The following is a 16076-nucleotide window of genomic DNA, read 5'->3' as shown; positions in this document are numbered from 1 at the left end:
GGTGTGGGTCCAACCAACCAATGCATATAGTTAATCACGTCTAAACGGACTTAATTATGTCTAGATCTCATGACTTTTTCCTTCATTCATCAGAAGCAGAAATTCAGACTTTCTGGCAGCCCATTGATCCTGGTAGCAAATTTGATCCCCCCTTCCTTGGATATCCAAAATCTAGGGGATACTGATTATATCTATGTAATTAGTACTTCAAGGCCAAATGGAAATAGAAAACCAAGCCCCAACAATTTTAGTTCTTGATAAATTATCAAGATAGGTGGGAAACTGTTTAGATAAGTGGGATGTTTGAAATCTAAAACCTTTATCTGAGTACTTGATTAACACTTTGTTTGTTGGGGGAATAGAGAGTATTAGGTGTTACTGCTCCAAAGGAAAGGAAATCACCTTGATAAGTCAACATAAGGGAGAAAGCTAGGTTGGCTTTAAGGAGCCATTCAGTTAATAATTGGGTATAATTTATAATGAACAAATTGATTGTTTTATATATTATAACTCACTCTCTTTGCTCTGACATATGCCACATTTATGTCTCAGGTGAGTTCTTTGAAAAAATAGATCCCTCCATTATAGAACCCCATAAAGAAGCAAATTAGTGTTTCTGCAGAGGAACATATCAGAATTCTCACAAGGAAGATAGAGACTATAAAGAGCTTCTTTTCAGATTAGGTCAGATTTTGCAGACAAATGAGGGAGTACCAATATTATGGAAAACTTTCATTTTTCAGTAATTTTAGATTTCAGATATGTAGATGACAGATTGAAGGCCTATGATGATATTTATGTTTAGATTTATAAAAATAGTACCTAAAATAATACTAACATATTGCAGAACTTATAGAACCCCCCTCCCAAAAAAAAAAAGAAACAAAGAAAAATCAACTGCCTTTCAGAGAATACTTTCTAGCTGTTTGGATCTCTCTTTTTAACTGTAATTGAGATTGTACAATACATGTAGTCTCACAATTTGCTGTATTCTGTTAACACCAGATATTCTAAAGGGCATTTTTGAAACAAACCCATTAGAAAAACTGACAGAAAGATGCCAGACCTAGAAGAGGCAGCTCTGCTAGTCAATAACGGAAGACGTGGAAGGCTATTGTTAGAAGAAATTCTGAGCTTTTGATAAAGAGTCATTGAACTTAAGTCTAGATCAATTTTTAAAGTTATAAAGCATATGATGTTGTATGGATTTTTTAAACGCAGAAAATTCTTAAGCACCATTTTAATCAGGCTTCCCAGGTTTTTTCCTTCTTTCATGGCATTACTAATGAGAACACCGTTCTTAATTTGAGGTTATATTGTCTTATCCAATGTCTATTGAAGGAGAAAATGTTATTTTAGGATTCCCAAGCTATGTTGTTTGCCTTTCTTTTTTTGTAGGGCTTTTACTTGCTAACTCAAAGGTTTACTATGAGAAAAAGTGTGTAATGTGATCTCTGAAAGAAACACTAAGTGTTCAAAATGCACCAGAAATCTCAAAATGCCTTTTTAAATGTAGTATTAGAAAACTTCGTTGAAGTGAAAAATACTGGCCTTTAGAAGCAGTGTTTTAAAAATTATGGTTTCCAGTGTTTTCCAAGATTGCACACTGTGGAATCATGGAAATTCCATGATTTCTGGAGATTCTAAGTGAATGAAAAGAAGTCTGTTTAGTAGCTAAGCTTACTTTATGTGTAATCTATTAAATCTGTGTCTAACTTCCTGGTCCATCCACCTGCTGTATTCCATTCTATATCTATATTAGACTGGAAACATTAACAAATGGTGAAAGCATAAAATAAGTAAAGTGCATGAAGCACTCAGGACTGTCAAAATTAAACTTTTCATATATATGTCACCATGCTGGCTTTTAGGAAAAATATAGCTAAATATACGTATAATTGTTTCTTCCTTATGTTTCATTGAGTTCTATCATAAAACTAACAATAAACTTTGAAATGTACTCTAAGTTTTATTTCTTTTTCTTTCTTTTATAGCCTTTGGTTCATGTGTACCTGATTGAGACAGTTGTAATTTTTCAGAATGAATCAGTTTTAAGTATTAAAATACCGAAAGGTATGTTTACGATTTAGAAAAAGAACAATCCATAAGCGTGTTTTTCCCCTTTGCTTCTTGATGAGTTTTTGTCTCATTGAATCATCAGAATACATTGTGTTTATTGGAATTTGATATATTACACTTTGGCATGGGCCAGAAGACAAACTACCACATATGATCCTTCATTCCTTGGATTGTGATCAGTCAGCCATGATTAAATAGCTTTGGTTGTAGAGAATCTTAGTGAGAAGGTAAACATGTATGCATAATATCTGAAACTGGAACCACAAGAGGAAGCAAAATAATGATCAAGGCATATTGGTTTTATCAATAGTATTGCAGTCTTTAGTTTGAACAAAAATATTTTCTGCTATTATGATTAAGTAAGCTAAAGAAAATTACAGCTTGTCTTCACCATTTGCTAAAAACATACATAAGGATATTGGCAAGAGCACTGGAAAAAAAGCAAAATCCATCTAGATTTACTAAAATTATGTGAGAATAATGTTTGACAAGGATGTCTGGATTAAACTGAAGCCTAATCTCCAACATTTAAAGCATGTAGCTAGTTATTTTTTATTTTTATTAACATTTACATTGTTGAAAAAAAAAGTTTATTAATGTGTTGAAAAAAAAAAGTTTATTAATGTGGAGTGAGAATAGGATTCCTTGTTAAGGGATGGGTAAAATAGAAAGGTAGGAGAGATTCAAAAAATATGGTTTTTTGAAAACCCAGAAGAGTTGGGAAAACAGGTACTGGAATTCCACCTCCAATTACACTTCAAGCCTGCTAAAATTCAACAGGTGAATAGTTGCCTCAGATCTGCTTACCCAGAGCAAATGCCACTTAATCCAATATGAAGATAATAATAATAATGTAATTGCTATATGCCAGGCACTGCTTTATCCACTTTAAATCATGACTCATTTTGTTTTTAAAACAACTCAGTGAGGGAGTGTTATTATTATGTTCACTCTACAGATGAAGAACAGAGGCTCAGAAAACTTCACTGGCCTGTTGAAATCACACAGCAAGTTAACTGCAGAATCAACAGATGAAGCCCAGGCAGTGTAGCTCCAGAATTATGGCTCCTAATCTCTGCTATGTGGTCTGAGATTCTCATGTAATCTACACCATAGCTCAGGATCAGAATGTAGTAGTTGGATCCCTGCAGAAGGAAAAATGATCAAATTCGTAAATAAAGCATCTTGAAAGAATGTCTTATGTTATTGTCGTGTGATATATTTTGAACACGCTTCACTATGAGCTTGTGAAAGAGGAAGGTAAGACATGGCTAATCCACTTTGTAAGTGAGGAACAGATACAGTGTGCATTGAGAAGTAGAGTGATTTTTCCCAAAAGGTCATTCAGTTAGTACTTATGTAATGTAGAGCAGATTAATTATGTTTTAATATTAATTTTAAAAATATTGAATAGAACTATAATTATCTTTTTAAAATTATATCGGTTTGGATCACATTTCTTTGGAGAATAGGCACCTATCACTCATGACTATGGTTATAGTAATTTTAAAGCAATATATTCTTATAAAATACAATTAACCAAAAATCAAGTGCTCATCATTGAATCACCTTCCCTTCCGTTCCGTTCCGTTCCCTTCCCTTCTCTTCCCTCCCCTTCCCTCCCCTTCCCTCCCCTTCCCTCCCCTTCCCTTCCCTTCCCCTCCCCTTCCCTGTCCTCCCCTTCCCTTCCCTCCCAGTCCCCCCCTCTCCTGTCCTGTCCTCTCCTCTTCATTGAATCATCTTTCTCTTTCAGGTACTGCAACGTCTGTGAATTCAGATAGCCTTTTTGTCAAACATCGTTGTCAGATAATGATAGTAATCTAGATGAGTTTTTATAATCTTTGGCACCATCTTCATAAGGTATATAAATCAGGAGAACGTATAAGCACTACCTGAACAATCTCTTTCCAAACTCATGCTCTTTGGTGGGCCTGTAATGGTAGGATCTATGCTAAAAGTAGCATTAAAACATTTTGTAGAAGCCTAAGACCTAAATGTTTCAAATACTTGAAATGGATTACTTAAAATCATTCACAGTCAAGTATCTTGAGGCTTTTATATTTTTTTATTAGTCTCCTAATTATCAAAGAGTTTTCTTGATTTACATACTTTATGGAGATAGTGATGGAAAACTAAACACAATTGTAAAATATTCAGATTCATAAAATATTAAAGCTGGAGGAACCCAGAAAGCTTCAGAAATGACCTCTTATTTGGTAGGCAAAAATATGTCTAAGATCAGAAAAACTCAAGGAATCATACATGAAAGATTCCACAGCTGCTTTCAGAACATGACCTTTATACATAGACTGTTTGTTGCTTTATTTATTTTCCAGGATATCTCAATAGGTAGTTGTAAATGTTTGAACATTACAATGTCATGAACCCAGTAGAATAATGCAGTCCATTTAAAAATAGAATTTACTGGCCAGGTGCGGTAACTCACATCTGTAATCCCAGCAATTTGGGAGGCTGAAGTGGGTGGATCACCTGAGGTCAGGAGTTTGAGACCAGCCTGGCCAACATGGCGAAACCCTGTCTCTATTAAAAATACAAAAATTAGGTGGGCATGGTGGCATGCACCTGTAATCCCAGCTACTCAGGAGGCTGAGGCAGGAGAATTGCTTGAATCTGGGAGGCAGAGTTTGCAGTGAGCCAAGATTGTGCCACTGTACTCCAGCCTGGGCAACAGAGTGAGACTCTGTCTCAAAAATAAATAAACAAACAAATAAATAAATAGAGTTTATTTTTATTTTGTGGTGGCTTGAGCAAAAGTCATTTCCAATATGAAGTTTAAATATTGAAGGTGTTCTCTGGAACACAGTAATTATGAGAAAGAGTTCAGACAGGAAACTTATAAAAATATATTTTGAGGAAAAGCAAAATAAAACAGTCTTGATTCCTAATCATTTTGTAATTTATATCTTATCATTACTCTTGGTTTCTTAATTCCTTATAGAAAGTGGTATATTTTTTATTGAAAGTGGCTTATTTTTGAAATATTATACTGGTCTTAAAATACATTTTTTTGAAAAGTCACTTAAATATTTTAGAAAATTTCTTACGCTAAGTGGAGTACTCCAAAAGTAAAAAGTGTATATTTCTAAAAACTGTTGGCTTTCATTAGTATTTGGCAGTCTAAGAGGGTGTCTTTTGGAAGAATACATCACTTGGCATAATGGATTCTTGATAAGGTAGACCCAAATTAAGATTTGGTAAATCAGGAAAAAGAAATTCTCACAAAACCCCACATTGAGTTATAGAAAATGAAATATTTACAAACAATAAATATCACTTATGTGTTTGTTTTACTTGTAGTCTTATAATTTTAAGTTTTCTTTAAAATAAGTTAAGCAATTATAAAACAAGGTGTATGTAAACCTTTAGTTTCACTTGCCTATTTGACTAAGAAAAAATTTAATATACTTTTTTTGAGGTACCATACACTAAAATTCAATCTGCATATTAATTCTTTTAAAGAAAGAATCAACCTGCTCCTGAGTGACTTCTGGGTAGACAATGAAATTAAGGCAGAAATCATTAAATTCTTTGAAACTAACATGAGAGAAAGATACAACATATCAAAATATCTGGGACATAGCCAAAGCAGTGTTGAGTGGGGAGTTTATACCACTAAATATCCACATCAAAAAGTTAGAAAGATCTCAAATTAACCTAACATCACAATTAGAGGAACTAGATAAACAAGAGCAAACCAGCCCCAAGTCTAACAAAAGACCAGAAAATAATCAAAATCAGGACTGAAATGAAGGGAGTTGAGGCATGAAAAACCATAAAAAAGGATCACTGAATCCATGAGCTGGTTCTTTGGAAGAATTAATAAGATAGGTAGACCATTAGCTAGACTAATAAAGAAAAAAAGAGAACGTTTAAATAAACACAATCAGAAATGACAAAGGGGGCATTACCAGTGACCCCACAGAAATAGAGAAAACCCTCAGAGACTGTTATGAACACCAATGTGCACATAAGCTAGAAAACATAGAAGAAATTGATAAATTCCTGGGAACATGTAACTTCCCAATATTCAACCAGGAATAGATTGAATCTCTGAACAGATCAATAACAAGTTCTGAAATGGAATAAATATTAAAAAGCCTACTAACCAGAAAAAAACCCAGGATTGGACAGATGCATGGCTGAATTCCACCTTCCTTGTATAAGGAAGAACTAGTATCATTCCTATTGAAACTACTCCAAAGAATTTTCTAAAACTTAATTATAAACATTTAGAAATTAATACTTCATAGATTATCTAATCTCTACTTTTATTTTGTAGATGGGGAAACTGAGGTTCAGATATGGCATGACTTGCTCAGAGTCGCTTAGCCAATAGGTACCAAACCGCACTGAAATCCAGTGTTGTGGACTTCACTCCATAAAATATGCTACTTCAATTTACATATTAAACCCAAAGTGTCCAATCTTTCAGCTTCCACGGGCCACAATGGAAGAAGAATTGTCTTGAGCTGTACATAAAATACACCAACACTAATGATAGCTGATGTGCAAAAAAGAAAAAATAAATAAAAAGAAGACAAAAATCTGAAAATTTCATAATGTTTTAAGAAAGCTTTTGAATTTTTGTTGGGTCACATTCAACGTTGTCCTGGGCTACATGCAGTCTGTGGGCCGTGGGTTGGATTGGACAAGCTTGTATTATACTTCTTAGGGTTTTCACAAAGATTCAGAGAAATTCACAACTCCTGCCCTATTATTTTTTATTACCAACTATACAGTGGGGTAAAAACTATAAATTGAACAGTCATTCATGCCCACATGGATTAATGAAGACTTTCTACAACTTAATTAAAACACTTCCACTTTCTCAGCATCATTATATCTAGAATCATGAGTAACACAGCAATTCAGCATTCCTGACATTGAGTATTAAGTGTAATGATTAAAGAGAACAAACCATGAGCTTTCTCATACTGTGTTGAAATTTTTCTTTTCGATTGTTTTTTATGTATAAACACAGATATACCAAGAGGGAAAAATAGTCAAACACTATTGAATAAAATATAACAAATTCCATGAAAATATCGAATTGAGATGTTGAATTCGAATGAAATAAGAATTTGAGGTCAGCAGCAACAGTTTGTCCAACTTTTTCTGTCCTGAAAGAGCCTTGTATAGTGATCTGGGCTTGCTGAACATCATTGTGACACAATTCAAGTGAATTTGACACATGCCAACTTAGGTGGAATCCCGAGGCTCTTCTCATGTCTTGAGATGTACCATTGGCTAATGCTTCATGCTCAGGAAAATACAGCAAAAGCACACACAGAAAGATGAGTCCTGTGTATTGGTAGGATGAAGTTAGAGAAGAGGTAGAGGAAATTCTGGGGGATGTCCCTAGGGAATATGATCTTACATTAAGTAATCTTTACATTGATTTAATCTTTACATTGATTGCTAGCTCCATTCTACCAAAAACACTCGCATTCATATGTAAGTCAAAGCACTATTCACATGGAATCAACTAAGATACACATCAGTGGTGGATTGGATAAAGAAAGTGTGGTTCATATACTCCATTGAATACTATGCAGTCATCAAAAATGATAAAAGCATGTCCTTTGCAGCAGTATGGATGCAGCTGGAGGCCATTACCCTAAGTAAATTAACGCAGGAACAGAAAACCAAATACTGCATGTTCTATAAGTGGGAGCTAAAATTGTGTACTTATGGAGATAAAGATGGCAATGATAGACACTGGGGAGTACAAGAGGTGGGAGGGAGGAAGGAAGGAGGGCATGGGCTGAAACACTAACTGAGTACTATGTTCCCTACCTGGGTGAAGGGATCAATTGTACCTCAAACCTCAGCATTATGCAATATATGCATGTAACACACTTGCACTTGTACCCCCTGAATCTACAATGAAAGTAGATGCAACCTCACAGTGAACTATGTTTGAAAATGTTCAGTAAAATATCAAAGTGTCCTTCCATTGAAAAGAATAACTAGCACACACAAAAAAATAAAATTGCAAGCTTGTTAGCCTCAAATAAATTAACTGGAAGATTTCATTTTGTCTTTCCTTCATTGTTTGAATATACAGTAATCCCCCTTATCTTTGGGGGATATGTTCTAAGTCCCACAATGGATGCATGAAACCACAAATAGTAGTCAACCCTATATACACTATATTTTTTCTATGGGATAACAGAGATGGCTACTATGTGGCAAATGGATAAGTAGTCTGTGCAGATTAAATATACTGGACAAAAGGATGATTCATCTCTCTGGTTGACACAAAGCTAGATGGCACAAAATTTCATCAGGCTACTCAGAACAACACACAATTTAAAACTGATGAATTGTTTATTTCTGGAACTTTTCATTTAATATTTTTGGGTCACAGTTGGCCATGAGTAACTAAAACCCCAGAAAGCAAAACTGTGGATAAGTAGGAACTACAGTACTAGAAGTCTTAAGAAATGGAAACCTTTCTTGATCTCAGAGAGGGCCCTTTTTCTGATATGTATCTGAAGTCAGCATTCAGTCATTGAATCATAGGTTTGCCTTGGCATTTTTCCCCAACACAGTTTGTACTCTCACCTGGGACAGCAAGATGTAGATATAGGACCCAGCTGTTGCTGTGAACTGAATATACAAGTTTCCACTTACCTCAACCTTAGTATAAATATTTCCCACTCTGTGATGTGATTTTAGAGTCATTGCATCCAGCCTTCGTTAGAACGATTCCTGGAGTTTTGCATACAGTTCTAGGCACTACTTTATAAGAATGTAATTGAAAAGTGCTCATGACCTTTCTCTTTGTACCATTCATCTCATTTTAAATTATCATGCTTAAAGTGTTTACCTTTCTTAGCAGACTTTAATCTCCATGAATGAAAGTACTGTGTTTTTCTATTCATCTGCGTATCTCCAGCGCCTGACATGTAGTAGGTGCTTAAGTAATATTTATTAAATGAATAAAGATGGAAACTAAAATAATGACAGTTTGGGAAATTGTGTACACAGGAAGTGGCTGAATGGGGCTGTTTATGGAGAAAGGACTGCCTCAGGGGAGGATATAAATGTCATCTTCAAGTATTTGAAAGGACCATGAATGGAAGAGGGATTTTTTCATTTTATGTTATTCCAGGGGGAAATATAAAGATCTGTTACTGGGTTAAAGCTACTGGTAAGTGTTTTGGTTCAGGAGAACTTAAAAATAAATAGAGTGTCCACACATGAGCGAAGACCTTGCAAAGTATCAAGCTCTCTGCCACCAGTAGTGTTCACATAGAGATGAGATAATCATTGCAGTGGTGGGTGATAGAATAAATTCTTTCATCTGTTGGAGGGTAAGCATGCTGTCTTTGAAGTCCTCTCCAACTATGACTGTGTAACTTTGATATAATTAAGCACATGATGATTTCCACTTGCTGCCTGTAAATCTTATTTTTTGTCTTTTAAAGATGCTTCCTAATTTCATTTGAAATTCCATTTTTTCATTTTTCTAGCTGTGAGTTCCTTGTCCTAGGCAGATAACGATTGGTTAAAAAAAATTGAATAAAAGTGTGATTTAAGTACAGTTTACCATTGATTTAAATTTACACAAATAATTCCCATTATATTTTTAGTGTATTAAATTAGGCATATGTGGATAATAAAAAATAACTTGGGTTTGCCATATATTATAAATTGCTTTTTCTTACTACAGACATTAACATCTGCTTGTACTTAATTTTTTATTCAGGGGTAACTTATTTAAGTCTTTTTCAGGTGGATAAAACAGGCATGTGGTCAAGATTACTTAAGCTACTACACTGTAATTGTCTCACTATTGATTACTTAATGATTTTCTGTCCCTTTTATTTGGATTCTATGCATAGGTAGGCCCTCGAGGGGACTGGTTAGTGTATAATCCAGCTTTGTCTGGTCTTCAAATGCTACAGTTTTACATGAAACAAAAATAACAGCATCATAATAAATAACTCAAAGCATATCATCACCTTTCTAAGTATCTGCATGTCTAACTCTGTCAAGATTAATCTCTCTGTGTTCTCCAGCTGCTTAGTTGATGCTACTGCTTCTGAAATAGGTCTGGTCTTAAGTATCAGCCCTATGACTTCATTGCTCACTCCTGGAGCCATCTCTACAAAAATTTATTTGCCAAACCTAAGGAGTAAGGAAAGCTATATATATATATATATAATGGACCATGTGTAAATAATCATGTTAAGTGGATAATGCTTACAAGAAAGGCGTAAGGCATTTTAAGAATAAAATCACATCAAAACCTATTTGTCCATGAGAACCAGACTGGAGAGTAATGTGTGTTTGGGTTTGGAGGTGATAGACCCAACCCTGTGACAACAGTGAATAAAGGTTGTTGGTAATTTAGTACCAGACCTTGAGTCATCTGTCACTGTGAAGGCCTGGAAGAATGCATGTCCTACCAGTCATATTGATTAGAAAAAGCAGCTGAGGCAGACACTTTTCTAAAAGTTTGCCTTTGTAGAACAAAATGCATTTGTCAGATGAAAGGTCTTTCTCATGTTCTTAAAATATTGTCCACCCACTCAACAAATAAGGACTGGAAAACCTTCACCAAAATTCAAGAAATATTTAATGAATGTCTGTTATGTATGAGATAACCTCTCAATATCTAAAGTTTATCATCAGAATTCATTGCCCCTCTGCAGAAGTTATTGAGAGAAGGAAAGGGCATATGTGGCTGATTGGTCCAAGGTGCCCCTTCTGGGCAGTAGGGACAGAGTCTATTTTGAAACAGGTCAATACAAGTAAAATTGAAATTCTTTAGAATTCTTTATCTTTCCTGTGAGATTTTCAGACTCTCTGTAGCAGTAAACATTCAAACATCATGACTGATAGGATGAAAGATTAGATTTTATGCCCTTGTGACAGGAGAAAAAGGTAGAGTTTCTTTATGGGTGTGTTCTCAGAGAAAAAAAAAAAGCCTAGCAAGTTTGGGCTGTTGGACCCTAGACTGGCAGGCCTCTGTCCTCAGCAGTGCTTGGACATGAGACATCTTGATCTGATCTAGCCCAGGCTTCCAGTGTAGATTAGGACCTCAGCTGATACTTGGAGTGGAAATTCAACCCAGCTTGGCAACTCTGATTGACTGTGGCCTCAGAGATCTAGGACATTCCCAGAAGTCTGGGTCAGCTGAGCAGCAGGGAGTGCTCATGATAATTAAAGCCTGTCGGCCCTGTCAGGGCTGCTGAAATTTCAGCAGAGGCTTTAGATAAGGATGATCATTGTTTACTAGGCCAAGTGAACAATGATCACTACTCCCCTACAGACATTTATCACATCTCAGTACCTATTCATGGAGTGCCTACTACTTTCTAGGCTCTATTCTAGCACTGTGGATGTAGCAGTGAGCATGCTTGCTTTCATGCAGTTTATATTTTGGTAGAAGAAGTCAAACAATGAAAAAATATGTAATGTCAAGGGATGATAAATGCAATGAAGGAAAACAAAGCAGAGTACAGAGTGACTTGGTAAGGGAAATATTACTTTAGATAAGGTCAAGAAAAGTTTCCATGATAAATTGATATATGATCAGAAATTTAATGGGAAAATGGAGTATGCAATACATAGATCTGAGAAGAAACCATTCCAGCAATATACAAAGATAAAGTGTGCTCAGAGCAAGCAGGCCAAGGTGCTGAAGGGGAGTAAACAGTAAACAGAGAGAATACAGTAAGAAATGAGTCCAGAGAGGGAGGTGGAGAAAATACCATGTGGGACTTTCAGGCCATGCTAAGAACTTAGCCATGTGTTTCCTTTGACTGAGATGTGAAGTCACTGAAGGACTGTGAACAAGGGAAGTAACATGATGTGACTTTACATGCTATTGTGAGAATAGACTGTAATGTGGTATAATTCAAAACAGACCAGTTACTTTACATGCTATTGTGAGAATAGACTGTAATGTGGTACAGTTCAAAACAGACCAGTTAGGAGGCTCTTATAGTAGAATGGTTAAGAGCATGTGGTGGGACGCCAGCGAAACGGCGGAGTAAGGGCCCCTGAAAATTCTCTCCTCCATCAAAGCAATAAGAAGACTGGCAGCCAGGTGCAGTGGCTCATGCCTGTAATCCCAGCACTCTGGGAGGCTGAGACAGGTGGATCACCTGAGGTCCGGAGTTCGAGACTAGCCTGGCTAACATGGCAAACACCCATCTCTACTAAAAATACAAAAATTAGCCGGGTGTGGTGGCAGGTGCCTGGAATCCCAGCTACTTGGGAGGCTGAGGCAGGAGAATCACTTGAACCCGGGAAGCTGAGATTGCAGTGAGCTGAGATCACGCCATTGCACTCTAGCCTGGGTGACAACAGTGAAACTCCATCTCAAAAAAAAAAAAAAAAAAAAGAAAAAGAAAAGAAAAGAAAGGAAAAGAAAGAAAAGAAAACTGGCAAAATGGTCAGAATAAACTTGTTTAGAAGTCTAGAAATTAAGTAGTCTTTTAGAAATCAGGGTGCCCTTATTCAAGAAAAACAGCTGAATCTTGGTAAGAACAATGAGCTTTGTAGTATTTAATTCACTTGAGTACCATTCCCTGCACTCCAGATCTACAGTAGTATTGATAAAGAAGAGCTCACATTCTCAGTGCAGCCTGGCAAGCATCCAAGAGGGAAGAATGGAGCTAGAGTTTATCCAAATCCTCACACCCACAGAACTGTTAGTATTTGACCTGCCTCTTTTGCTCAATAGACCTCACTTGCACAACAGTCTGTACTTGACTTTACTCAGAACTACCAAGTGAGAAAAGCCTTGACTCAGAGGATTGTGTGTTAAAACAGTTAGAGGGAAGTATTTTAATTTCATGTCTGCCTGGAGGGATGGATAACACTTGTGGCAAACAGTAGAATAACCAGAAAGCTTTTAAGGAAAATTTTGGGAATGAATTGTCCATAGGAGCTTAAAAGCTTTGAGATATTTTTGAGAATCTGGAACGACATAAACAGGTATAAGGCTGAGTACCTGTCCAGGGCTGTGCCTGCTCAGGGAAAACCTGAGAGGTCCTAAACCCCCACCTTTGGTCAATCTTGAGGCTCTGCAGAAACAGGAAGTGGAGTCTAACGCAGAGTCACAAATGCCTTGATGATTGTTGAAGGTATGTCTCAACACATACATAGAGTCCCTCAACAAAGACAGAAGATTGGTTAGGAATGAATAGATGACCACGGAGTTACTCTACTAAGCTAACGAAGCAGAGACTTTGGTGGCCACATACAACAAAGAATGTGTACTTTACAGGATTATTCCAGAATAGTCATCAAACAAACATGACTGCAGCAAGAAATAACTGCAAACCTTGGGTAAGACTGTAAGTGCATTCCCAGAGTTGCCACATTACCATGATTAAAATGTCCGGTTCTTAAATACCATGACATTCAAAGGCACAAAAAAGAGTGGCCTATTCAAAGGGGAAAAAGCAATCAATAGCAACTATTTCTAGGGAATCCTAGATGCTGGACTTACTAGACAATGACTTTAAATTAGGCATTTAAAATATGCTCAAATAACTAAAGAAAATATTGTCTAAAGAACTAAAGTGTAAGAATGATATCTTGCCAAATAGAGAATATCAAGAAATAGAAATTATCATAAAAATAGAAATTCTGAAATTGAAAAGTATAATAACCTAAAAGAAACATTCACAGGATCAGAGTTGAGCCAATAGAAGAAAGAATCACCAGCCAACTTGAAAATGGGTCAATTGAGGTTATTCAGTGAGAGTAACAAATAAAAAAGTATGAAGAAAATTGAGAGCTTCAGATGTCTGTGGGACATTGTCAAGCAGACCTTGCTGCTCATACTCATAAATGTGATCTTCCAAAAGAGAACAGAGAGACAAAGAAGCAAGAAGAATAATCAAGGAAATATTGGCAGAACATTTTCTAAATTTACTTAAAAGCATTAATCTTCACATCCAAGAAGTTCAGTGAACTCCAAGTAGGATGAATTCAAAGAAAATTATAATGGACACATTATAATTAAACTATCAAATAGGAAAGACCAAGAGAGAATTTTGAATGCAGCAAAATAAAGATGGCTTCTCACAGACAAACAGCGTGGGCAGGTGGTTCATTGTAAAAGAGAGGCAGAGTCTATGGGCACAGGCGCAGATGGGACGGCAGTTTTAGTGGTGGGAACATGTGGAAATCCTTTCTTTTCTAACGCTTCCATTTTTTCAAAGAAGTTAGGCATAAGACCACCAACTCAGAATTGGAGGGAGAGCAGGAGAGGAAGAACAGAGGCATGAAGATCACTAGCAATTTTTTTGCAAGGTCAAGCAGTATTGAAGTCAAACCAATGATATAATTCACAATGCACCGATTGTTCATGGCTGTTAGCAATGCATGGAATGTGGGAACTTCATCCTTGAACTAATTATTTGTTGACAGACACTGAACTTTTTACATTAATTTAAATGCTTAAATCTTAAAATGTCAGCACTCTGGGCAAAGTCCCTGTTGTCCACCCTACTTGGCAGGAAGATTAAACCTCTGCCAAATTATGCTTTACATTCTCTCAATAATCCCTGTATTCTTTTCCCTGGGCGGCATTTTTTGCCTATATGTGGCCTGAGGTCCCAATCTGGGAGCGATGAGTCAATTTGGACCAGGAGACATATATACATTTACCCGTACAACACCTTTACAAAAGAAAAAGGATCACTGGCAATATTCAATAATGAAGAGACTTTTAGATGAAAATCTGTGTTTCTGGTTCTCAGATCTGAGGAAAATCTGACACAGTGAACCAGGCTGAGAGCAACTGGCTGGAGCTAGGCAGCAACCGGCCTCTTCTCAGGGATCTGCACTTCACATATGGGCTTTGCAAACCTTGCTGCAGTCCATTTTCACTTCATAGAATGAGTGAACTTCTCTCCTGTTACTGAATGCCCAAAACGTTCCAGTCATTTCCATAAAGAATGCTTCCTCCCAGTTATTTGTGCTCTCAAAGTTCCTATCACATTTTATAGGTTCAAATGTTATAGCATTTCTCATCTTCCATCTTTATGAACTTATTTGTTCGAACTTTTTGTCTTTCCTTTTAGATTTTTAAGTTCTTTAGAGGGAGGGTTGGCATTTTAATCCATTTTTACAATTTCACTCAGAGCTAATAAATGTTTCTGTATAAGCAGGATCAACAAAATGTGCAACGAATAATAAATTTGGTCCATTATAATTCGGTTTAAGAGACTGTAGTAAATTTTGAATCTATTTTAGGCACAGTAGAATGCTTATTAGCAATTAATATTGATGTTACCTCAGAAAATGTGGAAATTCAATTCAATTCACCTTGGAATGCACAGCTACTTAGCAGACAAACAAAATCCCTATTATGTTCTACACTATAATATTATAACAGTGCTTTTTAAGTCTTGTCATGGAAGCTAGCAGGCATATTCTAAAATGCACCAAGGGTCAGTTGAATGCAAATTTGTTATCAAAACTCATGCCCTTAGACTATATTCTGTGGCATCTAAATCTGTGTACAACATGGAAAGTTATACCAACTATTGGTGATTGATTTATTCTTCTTGCCACTAAAGTTGAATCTTTGTCCCTAAATGCTGTCATTTTATATGCAATCTTTCTTCTGCTTTGTGTGTATTTGTTGTAAATATCATAGTCTTCTCTCATCCATGGGAAATATGTTCTAAAACCCCCAGTGGCTACCTGAAACTGTATATAACACCAGACTCTATATTATGTCTATAGTGTATCTATGATAAAGTTTAAATTATAAATTAGGTAGAGTAAAAGATTAACAATAAATAAAGTAGAACAATTTTAATGATATCCTGTAATTAGTTATATAAATATTATCTCTATCAAAATACTGTAATAAAGACTGTAGCTGACCACAGGTAACTGAAACTGTGGAAGGTGAAACTACAGAAAGAAAAACTGCAGATGAGGGGGACTACTGTACCACAGATACACACAAAGCTGGGGATATTCCTAGGACATAA

At 36.1% G+C, this 16076-nt stretch overlaps 2 protein-coding genes across 5 annotated transcripts in view; both read left to right on the top strand.

The window, feature by feature from the left end:
* The window catches only part of LOC139355597 (gametogenetin-like), a 197591-nt gene extending 194316 nt beyond the window's left edge, over window positions 1-3275 (top strand). The window contains exons 11-12 of the mRNA XM_071067432.1: window positions 1995-2073; window positions 3038-3275. The gene's annotated coding sequence lies outside the window, so the exon portion shown is untranslated. The remainder of the gene's footprint in view (window positions 1-1994; window positions 2074-3037) is intronic.
* Window positions 1-16076, top strand: part of LOC105482223 (sodium/potassium transporting ATPase interacting 3) — a 656509-nt gene that overhangs the window by 118222 nt on the left and 522211 nt on the right. The window lies entirely within an intron of this gene.

Source organism: Macaca nemestrina, chromosome 8, assembly GCF_043159975.1.
Source record: "Macaca nemestrina isolate mMacNem1 chromosome 8, mMacNem.hap1, whole genome shotgun sequence".
NCBI lineage: Eukaryota > Metazoa > Chordata > Mammalia > Primates > Cercopithecidae > Macaca > Macaca nemestrina.
The sequence above is the reverse complement of the archived record's forward strand: the minus strand, read 5'-3'. Positions and strand labels throughout refer to the sequence as shown.